The following is a 19331-nucleotide window of genomic DNA, read 5'->3' on the forward strand; positions in this document are numbered from 1 at the left end:
GCATGCTGCTTGCTGCTATATCAAAGCCATCTGAATAAGGTTTAGTGATGGACTTGAAGTTCATTTTTCTGCTCTCAGAACGAGAGGGACGTTCTGTCTCATCAATGGAATCATTAATATCAGCGCCAGCAAACTTCAGATCACATCCCTTTCTCTGAGTGACACAAAGGGAGCAAGGAGCACTGAGAGATTTTTTGCTGAGATGAAAGCTGAGCTCCCCTGCACTGAATTGCAACATGCAGGCGGTGGGAGTGGGAGAGTGCACACAGGCAGAACTCCCTGCTCTGAGCCTAGCAGGTTGGCATCTTGCCCAAGCCCTACGTTTGCTTAAAATGCAGCCTGGAATTGTCTTGAGACAATTTGATGGATACTGTGTGGGTGCTGGAGGCAAGAGAAGCCAGGAAAATGAGGGATCTATCTGCAAGCTGGCTTAGTTCCTCCAATTTTTAATGCGAGCTTTCCGTTTTGGTAAATATACTCTGCATGCTATCATGGATAGTATATGGTTATAAGTGTGGTACCGTGAGAAAATGGTGCAATACCTGAAGCGAAAGTTCATTTTCATTACATATCACATTACACATGTGTGGTAGTAACAGCCAAGTAATAAAATAATTTATTTCTGCAAACAAGTAAAATGTTATGCTTCAAAAAAGTAATCCACATTTATCTTATCTTTGACCTGCCTTACAGTAATGGCTATTGCATCTCCTCTATTCAGATTGTTTTTAAACTTACAAAGCTCCTTAAGCTCCTGGAATTTTGATCATCAATTGCCAACAACAGCACTTACTAAACTGAAGCCTGAACAAACTACATTAATAAAAACTCAACACTTCCCCTTTCTGCTCACCAGATTTCAACAACACTCTTTTCCTCTTCTCCCTTGTCTGCCTCTGTCTGAAAAATACACGAGACCATTTGCCAGAGTTAATTTTTAATAGTGTCCTCACTGCTGCAGTGAATGAAGTCATTTATTATCCAGCAAGCTAACACGCTAGGCAATAACAAATGCTGAAGAAGGTGACTCAGGAATGAGCACCCAGCCTGAGCTTTACCTTCCCACCTGCCTGATGGCTCAGCACAAAGGGCTGAGCATGGCATGCTGGTTTACCATACACTAAGCCTTCGTACTGGGGACTCCCGGATTCAAGGCACGAGGCCAGCTAGTTTTTATCTACTTTGTAGTCATGTGTGCATGTACACAAGTGGAGTTGCAGCAGACTGCATGGCCCTCCCCTCTGCCTGGGCACTCTTCTCTAACAAGGGAGGTTAATATTCCCCCTGAGCGGTCATCGCTGCTGTGGGAATGTGGCAGCTCAGGCAGTTTGGCCTTAAATGTGCTTTGTGATCTCTGTCAGACTGGAGCTCAGCCCACCCACCTATAAAACAGGTTTAATGGCTGCTAGCTTTTCTCTAGAAGTGCTAGAAAGATTACTTCATGTCTGAGATCTTTACATGAGAGCTGCTCGATGATAGAGAGCATTTTAAAAGAGTGACTGGAAATCAGTGCATGTGGGAATGACCGCAGAAGCAGCACTCTTCTCATCCCATTACCTAAGAACCTCAAAAAGGCTGAAATGCAGATGATTCAGAAACTGAGGGAGAAAGTGATTTTGAGTCACTTATTAAGTAGGATTCATATTAGCTTTACTGTTCCAGGATGTACAGGTTTGGAATGCAGAATCTCTTTTGCCATCTTTTTGGAGTGAAACAGAGAGTCCTCTCATGCATGTACTTACCAGCCATCTTGCTTCTGTGTCCACAGGGCAGTCCAAATGCCACTGAAGAAGTCTATGAATCTTCCTCTTTGCCTGGAGTAAGCTTTGGATCAGACCCCAGTGAGCCAGCAAGAATGTGCTGTTCAACGTGCTCTAACAAGTCCACTGGCATCTGCTGATAGTTGCAGGAGAGCTGTTAGAAGTACGCCCCTAAAATGAGGAAGATCTTGGCTAAGGAGGCAGAAGCTTCTGGCCCAGCCCTCACACCCCACACAGTGCCTGAAACACACCAGAGTCTCTTAAATTAGGGAACAGAGCAGCCCTGAATCCATTCTTTCCTCCATGCGATATCACAGGAAAGCTAGAGAGTATTGTATTACTCTTAATACACTTTGTGATCGTGTAAGTCTCCCAAATCCCACTGCCAGTAAGCTCTGGTGATTAAGCAGCTTACTGAAGGGAAACCATAGCTAACACTTTCTACCCTTATCAAAGTATATTGCTAATGAGGACTGGGAAAACTCTCAGTGTTAATACAACATCTGTAGATTAACATTAGCTTACTTTGCTTTCACAGTCAATGGCTAAAATTCAGTCAATCGCTTGGATTCACGTCACACTTCTAATTGGTGTTATGGTACATCAGTCTCAGTATTTCCCCAGCAGAAGTACACTGGGAGTGGAAAAGGCAATGTCTGGATGCCAAAGAAGAAATTTGCAACAAGTTGCTTAGGACATCATGATATAGAAACCTTACAGAAGGTTTGGGAAGCAAGGTTCGGGGCTCCTAATCACAGAATCATGGAATAATTAAGGTTGGAAAGACCACTAAGATCATCTATTCCAACCCCCAGCTCATCCCCACCATGCCCACTGAGCCATGTCATGCAATGCAACACCTATCCTTTTCTTGAAACCTCCAGGGACTGTGACCCCACCACCTCCTTGGGCAGCCTGTTCCTTCTTCCTTATGGAAAATGGAAAAACAGAAATCAGTGAAGGACATGGCAGAAAAGAAAAGGATAAGCAGCTTGAGTCTGATGACGAGAAGGAGGGAAGCATGGCAGGGCTAGAGACAAAGTGCAGCTGGCACATTAAAAAGCAATCAGAGGAAAAGAAACTAGTAGTTTAACTGAACAAACACCAGTGCCTTTAATTCTACTTAGTTTTACTGTGGCTGCATGCTGTGCAACACTGCTTTGAAATCTCTGAGAAACAGATGTAGTTAACAACTGTTCCGCAGTGTAGAGGGGAAGAAATTCTGTACTAATTGACAAAGGAGTAAGAAGATTATTTTTAAAGAAGTGAGAATAGTTTTAATGCGTCCTCCAGGAGAATATAGGATGGTCTCAGATTCAAGTACAAACTCATCTGCTATAGGGAAGCCTTGAACTCCACAAAGATAAATCCGTCACACATCAGTGAATGCAGAAATGACAGAGAAAGCAAGACATCCCTTAGCAACCCAACTGCTTTCCATGCCTGGAAGACCAGCTCCTGTCAGCACAAGTGACATAGATGACCCAGAGCATGGTAAGTGATCCGAGCTGTCCCAAAAAGAAACTGTTGGTGTATATGAGTGTTCAAACTTCTCTGAAGAGTTTGAAAAGGAAAATCACAAGGGGACTAAGAATTGTGAGGGCTTGTTAAAAAATACAGCCTTCTACTCTCAGAGACCTGAGCTGTTGTTGTATGAAGGTGAGGGCAAGAACCTCCCTTTGCATGTGGTGATCTGACAATCAGGCTCCAAGAGAATGATTGACATTGGACTGAAGCAGAGAGCAAGCAAAAGCTCTTGTGCTCATGCCAGCAAACCACTGCCAGGAAAGTCAGCATGGCCCTTAACTTGTGGGTTCCTATCTTACCAGACCTCCTGCCCTATCTGACCTTTGCTGGTCCCGGGGAGGCTTGGGATTGAGTGGAAGTGGACATGGGATACTTATTAACTCTGGTCACCCTCGTCTTTGGGGAGCATTTCATGAAGGAATCTGTATCATTTCTAAGTATCTCAGGCTCCAAACTCATTGTGTGATCAGCTGCAGTACTTGTGAAATAACACAAAACTCAAAAAAATTTGCTAGAAACTTGAGCAAACACCTGCTGGAGCAAAGGGGGCACTTTCTGTAGAAGGCAGTGTGTTTCAAACCACAACTGTAGAGAGCAACACTACTTCTCATTAGTGTCAAACTTGCACGTTGGATTTATATCCCATCCCTCTTCCTACCAGCAGAATAGTGAAGTCCAGATACCCCACTGTCCTCACAGATGAGGGTCTCACATTATCAACTACTGCATATCACGTATAAGGGAGATATGATTCTTACTCCTACAGGTATCTATACAAAGAGACTGGCCCATTAGAACTGACCAGACTTTTAATTATGTCCACATTTGTATGGGAATTGCTGTTATTTTTTAAATATAAAACAAGAATCTGCAGTTGTTTGTGTTTTTACACAACGGAAGACAAGCAATGATTACAAAGCCTTTACCTTCTATGACACCAGAACATCTCATGTTTGTGAGTTTCTATATTCAGTTTATAATTGATCAAATCCGACTGGCAGCAAAATCAATTCAGTCAATAGGAATCTTTCTCTAGCTCTGGGGGGCTTGAGTCAGGCACCTGGCAAGGTGCTGTGTGAATGATTGTGCTTATTTCAAACAAGAAATCCATGATGAGAAAGATCTACCATGGACTACAATACTCTCCAAGACTGATGATTTTGCTATAGCTAACCAGAATTTTCTGCAATGTTTTCAAATGATTCAGTTAAAAGAAACTCGAGTGCTTTACTTAGTAGAATTTAATCCATCCGTAATGCTGTTATTTTTAGGTTTAAAAACAAAGTGGGCTCACTCACTGGTTGGGTCATCTGAAGCAATGTCACATTTTTGGAGATAATATGAGTGGAAGGTTTTGTCAGTTGATTGAGGGTTGATGAATTAATTCAGGGTTTGGTTAATCGATTACTACAGGAAATCACTCCAGTTCTGCTCAGCATCTGTCTTTAAAAAAATAACAATACCAGAACTCACTGCTCTTTTTCCTCTGTGTGGTTTCTCAGTTGCACTTCTGTTCCAAGTTTTAGGTATTTCTGTGAGCCCCACGCCCTTGGGATGATGATACGCATTGGTGACATCTGTTGTGGCTATGCCTCTTTCAGTGCAACATGTAGTAAGGATAAACTGACATACCTTTCCCATTCTCTAAAAGACAGTGTAGAAATTGCAATTATAGTAAATTATAGTGAAGGATAGTTTTAGCATGCTTTTTTTTATTATTTTTTATTTTTTTTTTAAATCAGTGATTTTCATTTACCTCATAGCTTCTTTGTGCAGCAGAAGACTCCGATTTCCCCCATCGTATTTCTCTAGGCAGTCACTCACAGTGTAACAATTCATTGTCAGGAGTAAGCTATAGCCTTGCATCCCTGTATAGATTTATCTGATACATTAAGAGCTTCTCTCAGGGGCTACTTTCCAAGCCATAATATTGCTGGGGCTTGTCATCTAGTAGTATTTTCTCTACAGCCTCACTGGGAAGTTAGACAAAGATGGTCCGGGAGCCACAGCAGTCTTATCTGTAAATTCAGCCCAGAAGGCTGGCTGCCATTCCTCACTGTTTACCACTTTTTCACCATTATATCAACTATGCTATACCAAAATACTTTATATATTGATATATGTTGATATAATATATCAACAAGCTAAACATTAACTGGGATAGAGTTTTTTTAAAGCAAAAAGGGAAACCACATATTTATTCCATTGCACAATGGGAGGAATGTTACTTATAACTCACGTCAGTAGCCTAGGGATTAAGAAATTTTCTGTTTTTCTTTCACTTTTGAAGACTGTCCTCCAGAAGGTATCCTTTCCAGTTTGGGTGTAAAGCTAACATTTTGTATTTATCCTAGGCCTGTTATTTTTTAACAAATGAGCCTACCTTAAGTACACTGGCTTCTAGGAACGCTTGCACATATAGCAGCTTCCACAATCATCCTCTTCTGAGTGAACAGAGATGAGTTTTGTTCTCCTTGCACAGTGACACTTCTGAGGGTTTCCCCTCATTGTCCTTAACCACTTCACTTTGCCTTTTCTCAGTTCTCTCACTAATACAAGTAAGCTGCCAGGAAGTCTGCCCTTCCCACAAGCATCTCTGTAAAGAGAATGGATGTGAACACAGACTCCACTAGTCTCTGCCATCTTCTGTCCCAGATAACTCTAGAATACTCCCAGATCTGCAGAGCTGAGTTTTCTTGAAAGAAATTGGGAAAAGAACCAAGACTGCCAGAGAATGGAAGCCAAATTAATTTCTGTAGAAAAAGGTTTGTCTCTTACTGGCATCTGCAGAGTTGCGTCAGCTTGTTGCGGATATGGATTAGGCCTTGTGCTTCTGAGAATCCAGCTTTGTTTCAATTCTTCTGAGCACTTCCTTCTTTCCTTCTGACCGCACTTCAGTTTTGATCCAAGTATCAAAGAGGCTAACACATCAGCTAGCTTGCACCAAATACAACATAAACTTCTACTGACAGCTTACCTAGATGCTGAGCAGATCAATAGTGACCAAAAAGGATAAGGTCTCAGCCTCTTCCCTTGCTACAGTAACAAAGCACGGTGCTCTCTTTTTTCTGTCTCATAAGCAGGTTGCCATGGCAAGTTACTTGTGTTGCACTATCAGGCTGTAGAAGGAAACAATTTGCACCCTCTAGAAAACTCAAAATTTTAAAATTCTGTCATGTATCAGTTTTCTTTCTGCCTTGACACTACTTATCCCTGAAGCTCAGGAAGAGATGAGTAAGAACAACATCCCAGCACAGAAGTACCTGAAGGCTTATTGAGCCTGGTGTGTCTGCAGAAGGAATAAATTAAATAATCATGAAGAATATGGTGCTGTGGGAAAGCACGTCAGAATCTCTGCTTTTCTCAGCATGCTCTCAGAGATAATGATATGGAGAGCACACTGATACAATCTTCCTTCTGAATGCTTCAAGAAAGTTTCAATTACACAGAGAAAGAAAATGCATCCAGAAAAACAGACCGACAGACTCTTTGAACAGAGACAGCACAAAAGGCACAGAAGGAACCAGGAAGTACTCTACGTAATTAGGACAAAGCTAGGTGAGATTGTGGATATGGCAAAGGAACAGAAGACGCAGGAAAACAACAAAAGGAACCTGACACCACTCATCTGCCCTCTGCCTACTGAGAACTTATACCCTTCAGCTGGCCTTTGTGTAGATATTTTTGCTGAGAGCAAAATTTGGATGTGTTCAGATATCCCTGTGAAGCTACGAAAGTGCAGCTGTTTGCTTTGCTGGTGATATTGATGATCACAAGAAGTTTTTTGTTTGTTTGTTTGTTTGTTTGTTTGTTAGTTTTAAGGGCAAAAGAGAGTTGAATTCAAGCTGGCAATGACCTGGGTGGTCTTACTAGAGAAACCTCTAAAAAAGATTAACATCTCAAAACTTTTGAGGATAGCCTTGACCTGATGAGCGAGTTCATTGTTTAAGTTTTTGGCATAAGTTTCAATTTTACAAACTTGTGTTTGTATGTTTTCATGTCACACTAACCTCCTTCTTTCAGAGATTGAAGAGGAAATGACAACGTCAAGGAATTATTTTTTGGGGGGTCACAGCACTTACAGAAATCAGTAACATATCTTTCCAGGGCTGAATTTAGACTGTTGTTTTTAAAATGTCACATGATTATTGATGGGAGAAGGAAGTCCGTGAGTTATGGCCTCCTACATGCATGCTACAGTTTGGTGAAGATGATGAGTTAAAACTGAGGCATTGGAATGACAGAGCAGCTCTTCAAACCCACTGCAGGTTTGGTTTTGACAACATTAGTGTGGCAGTAATGATCTCGTGATTCTCTTCCCATTTCCTTTTTATTGCGCTGTGTGTCAGTGGGCCCAGAGTTAGACTAGTCTTCCTTTCCCGACAAGAAAGGCTTGCAATAGTTAGTACCACTGCAGTATTTCTAGAGAGGTACATATTTCTCTGCACCTGCCTTGAGGTTTGCCGTAGAGCACAGGAGCTGCACTGGGCAGCTGTTGGTAGGTGGAGGAGTTTGCTGGTGATATCAAAGGATGAACTTAGGGAGTTTTGTTAGCAGAATGAACAACCTTGCCAGCTAATCTGTGGTCCAATTTGCACTGCTGTCGCTGTGGCATTGCTCCTGTGCTTAAATAAGAGGGTTCTGTCTTCTAGAAGCATTCTCCTGTAGAAAAGAAAGAAAAAAAAAAGAAGAATGTGACCAGGAAGAATGATTTGTTATGAACAGAATGAGCTATATCCTCAGTAAGTGTAAATCTGCCTAGCTTTGCCAAAAGCAATGGAGCTATGCTGTCTGCAGCAACACCTAATACCAGCATTTTGTCTTTTTATCAAAAAAGGGATGGGGGGTGGTAGTGTCAGGCATACTTAAGATATATCACTCTCAGTATCCTCACAAGTTTATGTCATCAACCCTATATGTGGTCATGAGTCACCAATCGACAATTCCGCTACTGTCTTTCAACAGCCTGCCAACAAGTAGTATTCCTCAGGTATCTTATGTCCTAATGTGATCACAGCACTGAAGAATGAGCAAGAGGCAGCTTCAGTCCCTTCTTCTGGTGCATCCTGCTACTTGTAGGCTAGTGAGAAGTCCAAGAAGCATGAGGTCCACCCATAGCTTTCATAGAATCATAGAATGCATGAGGTTGTAAGGGACCTTACAGTCCACCCAGTTCCAATCCCCCTGCTATAGGCAGGGCAGTCACTCAGATCAGGTGCCATCCATCCTGCCTTGAACGCCTCCAGGGACAGGGCATCCACAGCTGCTCTGGGCAGCCTATGACAGTGCATCACTGCTCTCTGAGTGCTTTGTCTACTATACTCACCTATTATCCTACCTATTTGGGTCTTTTGCTCCCTGATCAGTCCTGGGCCACTTAAGTACTGAGAAACAGTTTGCTTGCAGGGTGCAAAATGCAAGATCCCTGCATGCTCCAGTACCTGCCCGCTCCCTAGAAGGGCGAAGACAAGATGAGACAGGCAGTGCAGAGAGGCGGTGCGCCGTGCGTACGTGTGCCTGCCTGTGAAGAGACCCATCACCTTTGTGCGTGCCGCTGCTGCTGGCTTGCATCGGAGAGATGCTGTGTTTCTGCAAGCCACTCTTCTTGGCTTTGTGGAGAACAGAGAGGTTGTTCCGAAGCAGGAGGTCTTGTTAGAAGCCAGCAAACATTCTCAAGGTAAGCTGAAGCTGCGTCCTCTTTGTTCGGACCTGTCTGTTTGTGTTCCGGCTTATAGAAAGTGCTCCAGCAGGTTCGTTTGTGCTGCTGCAACAGTCTGTGAGACCTGAAAAAACCTGTACGGCTTCTCGGCAGGTGTCCTCACAGTTTGCTTCATCTGTTCTAGCCTTGAGCTCTGCAGGGCATGAGCTTTCTTTTTACTGTGTCAACAGCAGTATCTAGAACAATGGCTTCTAGATCCATTTTCAGATTAGCAGATACCTTTCTAATGGAAACAATCGGTAGTGGTGATGTGGTTGAGAATTGCATCAGAGCAAACAGCGTTTCTGCAGTACCAGGAGCTCAGACTTTATTTGGAGCCATATTCTGCAGTCCTGCCTCAAAGCTTGGGCACGTATCAGCAATAGTGCAGCCAACAGGAGCACCGTGGTGATCAGCACTGGTGGGGCCGCACCTCGAGCCCCGCGTTCAGTCCGGGGCCCCTCCCTACAAGAAAGACATCGAGGCGCTGGAGCGCGTCCAGAGAAGGGCAACGAAACCGAGAAGGGTCAGGAGCACAAGTCTGACGGGAAGCGGCTGAGGGAACCGGGAGTGTTCAGTGAGGAGAAGAGGAGGCTCAGGGGAGCCTCGTGGCAGCCGGAGCGCCCCACCCGCGGGGCTGCCCGCAGAGCCCCCCGCAGGCGGCGCGTCGGCGACAGGCCCCAAGCGCCACAGGCCGGCCGGCCGCAGCGCCACCGCCCCACAGCCAGGCCGCGGGTGGGCGGGCCGCGGCGGATGATTGACGAGCGGCGCAGCCCACCCGGAGGGCGGTGGCGGTGGGGTCCGCCTATCAGGGCCGGCGGGCGGCCGTGAGTGGCGGCGGGGCGGGGCCGGCAGCCTGGGCGTGTGCCGCGGCCGCCGGCGGGGCGCGCTCCCGCTCCGCTGCGCTCCCCCCGCACGCACATTGTCCGGGCGGCGGCGGCGGCACGGAGCGCCCCGGCGCCCGGTGCCAATGCGGGGCGGGCGCGGCACGCCGGGGGAGCCTCCGCCACCGCGGTGGAAACTTCACCTCGCCGCCGGTCCGACGCACGGCTGAGCGCGGCGGGAAGCCTCGGGCGGTGGAGGGGCGGGGGGGATCGCTCGATTCGGTGGTCGAGTTTGTTTTTTTCCCCCCGGAGAGGAGGGAAAAAAAACCCCAACAACTCAAACCCAAACCAAACGCAAAACAGCGCTATTCCACCGCAAACTTCCGCCGCCCTCCGCAGGACGCGCATCCCGCCCGGGTGAGTGACCGGGGACGGGACGGGGCGGGGCGGGGGGTACACGGCGGCCGCACGCCCACCTGTTCGCGGGGCACCGGGCGGCCCCGCCTGCTCGCCCCTCCGCGCCGCCACTCTGCGGGTGGGCCCGGCCCCGGGCAGCGCGCTGCGGAGAGCGGGGGCACCTGCGCGGCTCTGCCGCCGCCTCCCTCCGCCCCGCGCTGCCTCCTCCACCCCCACCGCGGGGCCGTCCCCGCCTTCGCGGCGCGCTGCGGGCGGTGCCCGGGTCGGGGGCGGCCCGCAGGTGGCGGAGCGCGGGGTGTGCGGCTGCGGGGCCGCCGGCGCCTCCCTTCGCTTGCCTTCCTCCGAGGGACGCTGCGGCGCGGCTGCACCCGTGCGGGGAGGAGCCCGCGGGCGGCCCGGTGGGAAGGAGGCTCTGCGGGACGGGAGGGAGGCTCGGCCCGCCCGCATCCGCGCGGGATGGGCTTCGGTTGGCCGTAGACAAAAGAGCCGGTGAGGAATCGAGGGGGGCCGCGAGCTGCGGGGTGCCTGGAGAAGGGCGGATGGAGGCTGGAGCGTTGGGAAGAGCTGCGCCGTTCCGTACCTGAAGTTGCCTCCGTCGCTCCGTGCAGTTACTCCCGGCAGCCCCGGCGGTGCCCGATAGGCACGAGCTCCCGCAGGCAGCGCTCCTCTGCAGAGTCTGACACAAGCACGCACAGAACTGCGCGCCTTGGACACTGGCACCGTGCAGGAGAGCAGGGAGGGATGCGCTCACCCTGTCTGCTTGTGCCAACGTGGGGCCGTGCTGAGGCCACTCTTCCTTCCGCAGCCCGGACCATCGGGGATAAGGGTGCTGCTTTGGTTAGAATTGCTGATATCCTTGCAGAGCTCTGAAGTGCTCTGGTTTTGCAGCTGGAGAATGAAAGCTTGAGTGGTTTTCCCAGTGCTCGTAACAGAGCTGCGGCTGTGAAGCCATCTGTCCCCCCTTCGTGCAGCCAGGCACTGCAGCCCACTCCTCCGGTGCAGTCCCGGTCTGATTAACAACGCGCAAACGGTGTTGTTTCAGCAGCAGGATGGAACAGAGCTGAGGGAATTCCCAATTCGGCCTGCTGGTGGGCCTGCAGGCTGGTGGCTGTCACTGCTGGGCTTTGCCAGGTGGGTGCTGTCAGCACAGCCTCTGCATCTCCATGTGAACGTCGGGGTGGTCATACCTCCTGTGTTTGTGCTAAGTGATTTAGTAATTAGCAATATTGACCTCCATTTGGGGTAACACTCGTGCCATGATGTTGAAACAAGACCAAAGGCCTAAGGGAGGCTCTTTCGCGGACTCTGTGAGTCGCTTGAAAGGGGATGCCATGAAGCTCTGAAGGAGGTTATGTGCACAAACCATCACGAGGGAACTCTTGCAGTGCTGTTGGACCAGAGAGGAAGAAGCAGGCTGACACTTGCAGCTTGATTTTTTTTCTTGGCTCTCCTGAGAAGCAACAAAGCAGGCTGCTGGCACTCAGGAAGCATTCCCTGGGAGAGCAGCGGTACTAAAGCACTGTTTGCCACATCGCTGTCTTCCACCAAACTTCCCTGACCTTTTGGGGAGGTGAAGTGCAGCTTCCAAACATCTAATTCCCGAGATGACTGCCTGACAGCGTGGATGTCCTTTAGCTTTCCCATTCATCCAGGTTGGGCTGTCCACAGCATTTGTCATCGGGACCCAAAACTTCATGCCTCTGAGTGAAAAGAGCCTTCTGAAGTTGAATGTGAGGAAAAAAAAAAAAAAAAAAAAATCAACACAGTACAAACTGAGGTAAAGGCTGCCCTGCGTAGAGTTCCTGATGAAGAAGGGAAAGGGCAGGAATGCTAGCCAGGCTGCAGCTTGCCATCTTTCAAGGTGTGTTGTGCTGCTGTGCTTTGGGCAGCCCAGAAGTGCAGCACAGTTGCACCCCAAGCACTTGTACCTAATTGTAATTTATTACCAGCTTTGCATTTAACTTTTTTTTTTTTAAAGTGTAAACTTAGAGCCAGCAGATAGATGTATTATTAGATTAATATCAGTAAGAGCCAGATGTATTCAATGCTTTTAATTGTACAAAATGGTATTTCATCAGCTTTACGGCTCATTGGAGGCCAAAAAGGAATATTAATCAAGTAAATTATTTGACAATATGATGAGATTAAACAAATGACATTTGCTAAGTGCTGGTCAGCTACTCTGTCCAGTCCCATTCCTCTTTCTCTCTCTTTCTAGTTTTCATTCTATTTTTTCATGGTTTCTCTTTTCCTGAGCTGTTATCAGTATCTGTTTTTTTTTTTTTTCCTTCCCCTTTTTCTTTCTCCCTATACTGTTATCTCTCAGTATATCATGGTTTTTTTTTTGTTCTTTCATCTGCCTTATTTTTCAGCCTCTCTTTTTGGGTCTAAATTAGCCATTTTCCCCTTTTACTCCACCTTGGTGGAGATCTTGACTGAACTCTTTGTCGCCAGCTGAATTAAACCCAGTGACTGTATGAAGATGTTTGCTCAGTGGCAGTGCTGCTCTGCATCTCCCTGGCATTCTGGCAGTTGTGAGAAGGATGTTTCTGCAATTCTGGAGTGTTCTTCCAGCACTTATTTTCACTTGTACTCTCCCTGTGCCTTTTCAATGTGATTTTGACTGAATAATCTACTTCTAATTCTACGTCTTTGTATTCTAAGAGAATGACCAGGATCAAACGGCAGACCTGTTTTTATATCTTCATGCAACTGATATACCTTCTAAGTGAAATATGCTGTACTTTTCTGCTGTAAGTACAGGAGTTACGTGATGACACCCCCGTGTACTGGGAAGGAAAGGTCTCCACTGAAATGAATGAAGTCACACCGTTCCTCCGTCACATGAAATGCTTTGAGTGCACTGCTATAGTGAGCAGTCCTGACAGCATGTAGTCCTGAAGCCAGATTGACTGGGGAGGATGGGGCTGAAAGGAGTATGCTTCTGCAGTTAATTATTTACCGTGGCAAGAGAGCAAAGCTGGTAATAGTTGATTTATAATTATAGATATCTGAAGGAAAATGCCTCGAGATATCTGTTCTGTGTTGCCGCCTGCTCGTTGGTCTCTCCTTAACGTGGAACTAGCACTATTTAACAACTAGCTCAGTAAAAAATAAAAATTCAGTTATCAACTTCTTGCTGTCAGAATACAATTCTGCAGCGTGTGCAGCAAAACGCCCTGGTTTTTCCATGCTGGCTGAGGTATACCTGCATTAATGTACAACCCACCTGGGCATCCGAGGTCAAAGTGGGCTCTTTGAACAGCTCATCCAGCTCTCCAAGTCTGATGCTGACAGATTACTTTGTGGGTAAATATAGCGGATCCAGGAGTCCTGACTCCATCTCTGCTGTTGGCTGGACTGGTTGCTTCAGCTCACTAAAACTCTTCTTTACTGGGAGCAATGTTGACCCTCCTGCTGGATGGAGGGATGCAGTACAGCTGCTAGAAGGGGAGAGTGTGCTGGGTGAGGGTGCTCTGGCAATGCAATACATAGCGCTGGGCACAACTGTAAGTGGAATTTTCTTCTTGCATTGCTAACGCCATTACAAGCCAAGCTGCTCACATTGAAGTTAAATTTGAGAGCTGATGGAGCTGAATTTAGATGCGTGTAGGAGCAGTAACATGACAAGTGCAAAAAAGGGACATTGCTGCATCTACAGTTCTCTGGGAAGAAGCCTGCACATCTGATTATTTAGCATCCTTAGAAATCAGCAGACATAGGGAGGAGCTGCAACCTGTGAAGAAAAAAAAAAAAAGGGAAGACATCCTGTTCATGGGAGAAGGCTGCGAGATGTAAAAAGCCAGAGAGCAGAAGTAAAATGAGAGAAACTAGCACACACCAGGGGGTTGTGCTCTGCTCCCATTCTGGGGGAAGAGAAGCGAGGAGTGGAAGAAGAGATCTGTGTGAGAAGGCATTGCTGGCGCTGCTGCAGCACAAGGTGGATGGGATGCATGCTGTCCTGCCAGCCTGGCCTAAATCAGAGCCAACACTTCCCTTGAGAAAACCAGACTCTGGTGAACAGTCTCTGAAGGAGAGTCATCTCATTGCAAGCACTCTTGTCCAGAGCAAGTAGAGGTCTTGTTTGGAGGCTTGTTAAGAAGTGAGCTCATTTCATCAGCAGTCTGTTGGCTCAGCAGACTGCCATCATGTAAGCAGCCAGGGCTTGCTCCAGCGCTGAGGCTGGTTTGATGCTTTGCATTGTTTTTAGCAATTCTGTGGTTTGTGTACAGCTCTGTTCACAGGCTGCTCAAAGAGAAAGAGAAATGTGTATAAAATAGGTTTGAATATATGAAATCAGTCTGCTAACTTAGTCACTTGTCCTTTTTGCTACCCAAGTAACTGCTGTCGCAGCTGCCTGGCATGATTCTAGCTCTGTGTTTCTGCAGTTGCAGTAGTACCCATGTCCTGTTCCTGCATCAGGCTTTATTACTGTAGGGATGAGAGGTCAGAGTGCTTGGTATTTGTACCATGATAGAAAGCACAGCAATAACAGCAGAGTAGCAAGGCCCTAGGCTGCAGCAAACAAGGGGTCGCTCAAATGCAATGACTGTTGATACAGAAATAAAGGAAGTAAGCTGCTTACCTTCAGAAGGCTTCAGGTACACAGGAATCTCCAGGAAAATACCCCTCACCTTCACTGCCAACCTTAAAATGAGGTCGGGAAGGGGTGGATCCTGGCTCTACCCCTTCTGATCACTCAGGTACATTGCATACACCTGAACTCCCCTGGGCTGGCCCTGCCTTCCCACCAGGTGTTTAATCACTCCTTCAGGCTGTGACTTAGCATTTCTACTACACTATTACTTGAGGTACTAGAGTTCATCCTGTAGAAGAAGAGTGGGCTTGAGAAGCCAACCTTTTCAGTATGATAGTAGATGAAACATCACTGTTGCTTGAAGGTTAATGGGACGGAGTCCAGCATCTGTGTGTGCTAATTCTGTAGCTGACTTTCCTATTGTCTCTCCTTGTATCCGTGTATGATATCATAGCTGCCCTGATGTGGAATAGCTGCCTGGGGGGCTAGGCAGGGGGAGGATATCGCTGTACTGCCATGTGCTGTGACCTCCATCTGGCAGCCAGTCTGTCTGCTGATGGACAGGGAAGTACGCACAAGTCCCCGCTTTGCTTCCTACCTCCTCCTGCTGCTGGGGGGGATGTGGTGGATGGGGCTGGTACTTGAGCCTCTGAGGGTGGTCCTGTGTGCAGCAGGAGTTGGAGTTGATGATCAGGTCAGCCAGGATGGGACTCTGGGCTCTTGATCTAGTGTAGGTTTCCCAGTTCACTGCAGGGGAGCTGGATCGGATGGTCTTTATGGGTTCCTTCCAGCTCAAACGATTCTATGATCCTTGTGGGTCCCTTCCAACCAAGGATATTCTGTGATTCTCAAAAGATCCATGCTTGAAAGAAACACCCGTGTGACCATCTTGAACACATCTAAAGAAAGGCCTGAGAGAATGAGACCCAGGCCTGGAGAAATGCTGCTGCCTTCCCACAGGAGCAAGGAGGCCATGGAGTGGTGTGGCTGATAGTCACAGAGGAATGTGCAGGCCCTCACCAGCCCAGTGGCTGAGCAGCCAGTTGTGTGGTCTTCAAATAGATGTGAATGTTCTTTCCGTGCAAATCCTTTGTGTTTGCATCACGTCTTCAGGAAATGAATTGATACCCTGTAGTAAAACGGAGCATCTTGATCTGTTGTGGATTGGAAAAATAATAAGAAAACTCGAGCAACTGACAAGAAATGATGTAGCCCTCTGGATGGGGAAGGGGGGAGGGCTTGATTAAAAGAAACAAACAACAGAGCTTTTGAATCTTGCTATATGCTTGTAGCAGGTAATTCTAATATGAGCCATCTCTCTTTTTGTCAGCTGCTCAGAGGCACTTTTCATGGAAAGAACAGTCAATCTAAAAGTTCAGTTACTTGACTAAGTATTCTTGGATAAAAAACTTCTTGGGAGGGAGCAGGTAAACTTCTTCAAGAAGCAAAATCTTTTCCTTTTTTTTCAACTTGTTTCCCAGGCACCTAATCTAATCTATCCAAAACAATTCTCTGGCAGCTGGGGCTCATATATTTAAAAAACAAAACAAAACACAACACAAAAAAAAAAAACAAAAAAAAACCCAAAACAAAAAAAGCCACACAACACACCACTGTGGAGAGGAATGTATTGTGACAGTTTAATTTGCCACTGAAATATGGTCACCTCTGGGGTAGCTTAGAGAAACCATAGAAGAGCGGATGATAAAGCTGTTCAGAATGGGAGGTGAGTAACGGGAGGCTGCAGAGGGAAGGTGCCTACATAGAAATGTAATTCCTGGAGTTCTGGTTTATCTTCTTGTTCCTTTGGCTCTACAATGGGGCTGTAACCTTGGCTCTGCATCACACTGGTTGTGACTGGCTCTAGAGATCAAGTGGAGTCAGAAGGAAAGGTAGAGTCACAGCACATCACAGGTCAGACTGTCTTTTTTTGAAACTTATGTTGCTAAATGCATACATAAAGGATGAGTGTTTTGGTTTGCTTGCAGAGAGAAAACGAAGAATGTCTTCTGCCTGTGGAGATGAGGAAAGGGACGGAGACTGCTCCGTGCTCCAAGGGCTGCTGAGAAGATGCATGCAGCAGGTCCCCGCCTGCAGAACCAGCAGTGCAGTGAGCTCCTTGTTGGCAGAGGGCAGGTGTGGAGATGGGATTTCAGAAAGCCAGCTCAGTGGTTCTGTGATGTGTGACATGAGCCAGTGCTTTAAATATGCACATTGCTGCTGCCGTCGGGAAACCCTTCAGGTCCCAATCTCCTGCAGTGTAGATCCACGTGAAAACCAATTGGTTCATCTTATGCTTTGTAGGAATTAAAAGTTGTTGATTTCAGCAATAAATAGTGGCTCTGTGGTTGAGATCTGCAGAGTCTAAAGACCGTGGGAGTGCCTGCACCCAGTCCCTGGTTGGGGACTAATGAAGGTGCAGGACAGCTGTCTGGGAATTGCAGCTACCAGCACGTTTATGCAGATTCTCTACCTGCAGTCCCTACATTTTTTAAGAAAAAACAAGGCATTTGTAAGATGTTTGTAAGAAGACAAATGAAATCCAGCATGAGTTTTAGGGGGGAAGATATACAATTTTAAATAAAGAAGTATAGAGTTGCTTCTGTGGTTTTGGCCTCAAAACCAGCACTGTCTGAAGAGTGTGCTCCTTGTGAAGAGAGCAAAAGCTGAATGCCTAACAGAGGATTGGGTTTTTTCAGAGCATGCTAATAAACACGTGTTTTTTGGCAGGGCTTGTGATTGCATTGCAACAGGGTTACAAGGTCTTGTTCAAATTCTGCTGAAGTCAGTTGAAAAATGATGTTGACTGCAGTGAGCACGGGCTGGCAGTCAGGACAGCAGTGTCTCTTAAGACACTTCAGGTTTACCTCTCCTTTATTTCAAAGTCTGCACCTAGAACAAGTTTATTCAATTTGCAGCTTAGTGCACCCTCAGTTTATATCTCTGAGAAGGGGGAAAAGAAGGAAGAAAAAAATAACCCAACCAAAAATCAGAATAGTCCCAGAGCTCCTGCATGGGCAGTGGCTGGCAGCTGGTACATGCAGCTGGATGACCAATGGTTGCTTCTTTTCAGCTTGGCTGGCTCTGTGGGTACCACAGACACAGGGAGAATAATGGTTAAAATCTAAGGTAGGAGCCCACAAACCCAGCAGTGATGGGATGGATGCAGAAGAAAAAGCTCTGCCACCAGGAAGTCATCTTTTCAGAGAGCTAATTCAATCTTCTCTTTGTCCTTTGAACCTTTCGGTAGGTAAATGTCATGTAGTTCCTTCTATGCTTTTTTGTCTATTTGATTTGAGAGCTTTATGCAGCAACTTATTCCTCATTCATCCTGCTGTCAGGGATGTTATTCTGCCTGCAGTCCCTGTTTGAGCTTAGTTTTCCCATTTTCTCTGTCACCAGGGCTGATGGTTTTGCAGATCTTATGATACCTCCTCCATCTCCTCCCTGGCCAGTCTAGCAGTACGACAGCTCACTTAATGTGTGCTCTCCGATTTGGCTTCCTGCCCCCAGACTCATTATTTTGCGTTCGTCTGTATTGAGCTCCAGTGCTGCCAGCCCCAAAGGATCATATATCTCAGAAGTCACGAAAAAGAGATGGGTCTGAAAATCCCAAGTATCTTCCTGGTGTGTGCAGATTGCACGTTTCTGCAGCCATCCCCCAACCCTGCTGTGTGTGTGCATCCCTCTCTGCCCATCCCAGCAGTAAAGCCAAACCTGCATGGCCCTGCAGTTCTCACTGCACAGAGTGCTTGGCCCTGAGACTATTCCCACTCCTTTTTTGCTGACGTAGAGGCGAGTTGGGACCTGCACCAGGCTAGCAGCCCCCAAAATGACTTGGATTCATTTGGAATATTGTTCCAGGGAAAATATTGTGGAGTTCTCTCTGCGGTAGGTATTTCAGAGTATCTGCCCCTCTTCTACCATCAGAAGCGTGGTATTACCTTTGGGCCCTGGAGACTGGGAGTGCTTTCATATTGGGTGCAGCATGAAACACGAGATGATTCCTCTCTGAAAAGTACTTGAGCAAAGTGCATGGTAAGAAACATCAGGGTGCAATTCACCTCTTTAGATGTTGACGCCTAACATCTCCGCTGCTTCCCCTTCACCTCCATATGTACGCAGCAGGGGAAATGAGAGCTTTCATCTCATCCTAATGCAGATGTCTGAAACCAGCCAGACAGATTGCACCTGTCTCTTCTCATTGATTGCAAAGAGACTCCAGATGATGGGCTCTCACGTAGGTGTCTCTCTTGTAGGTGAGGTGAATCCGACTGGCTGCATGAGGCTGGTTGCAGTAGCACAAAGAGAGCACAGCTGCCAAATGTAGTCTGTCCTTGTCTTAGCTGCGAGTTGTCTTATCTGGTAAACCTATCCCTCCTCTTTGCTCAAGAAGCTACATTTCATTTCATAGGATTGGTAAGGTTGGAAAGACCACTAACTTCACCAAGTCCATCCCCACCATGCTCACTGACCATGTTCCTCAGTGCTCCATCTCCATGGTTCTTGAACACCTCCGGGGACAGTGACTCTACTACTTCCCTGGGCAGCCTGTGCCACTGCCTAAA

The 19331-nt window shown here is 47.0% G+C and overlaps 2 protein-coding genes across 8 annotated transcripts in view; one reads left to right on the forward strand and one right to left on the reverse strand.

Moving 5' to 3' along the window:
* The window catches only part of LRRC56 (leucine rich repeat containing 56), an 84176-nt gene extending 73373 nt beyond the window's left edge, over positions 1–10803 (reverse strand). The window contains exons 1-5 of one of the 4 annotated variants that reach the window (XM_085224379.1): positions 10286–10803; positions 8614–9450; positions 5044–7949; positions 4761–4931; positions 1743–1931 (exon numbers count right to left, since the gene is read on the reverse strand). The gene's annotated coding sequence lies outside the window, so the exon portion shown is untranslated. The remainder of the gene's footprint in view (positions 1–1742; positions 1932–4760; positions 4932–5043; positions 7950–8613; positions 9451–10285) is intronic. The other 3 variants (XM_085224381.1, XM_085224380.1, XM_085224382.1) reach the window with 3 other exon arrangements.
* The window catches only part of HRAS (HRas proto-oncogene, GTPase), a 35077-nt gene continuing 25560 nt past the window's right edge, over positions 9815–19331 (forward strand). For all 4 annotated transcript variants that reach the window (XM_085224389.1, XM_085224388.1, XM_085224391.1 and 1 more), the window contains exon 1: positions 9815–10226. The gene's annotated coding sequence lies outside the window, so the exon portion shown is untranslated. The remainder of the gene's footprint in view (positions 10227–19331) is intronic.

Source organism: Meleagris gallopavo, chromosome 5, assembly GCF_905368555.1.
Source record: "Meleagris gallopavo chromosome 5, MGAL_WU_HG_1.1, whole genome shotgun sequence".
In the NCBI taxonomy this organism is placed as follows: domain Eukaryota; kingdom Metazoa; phylum Chordata; class Aves; order Galliformes; family Phasianidae; genus Meleagris; species Meleagris gallopavo.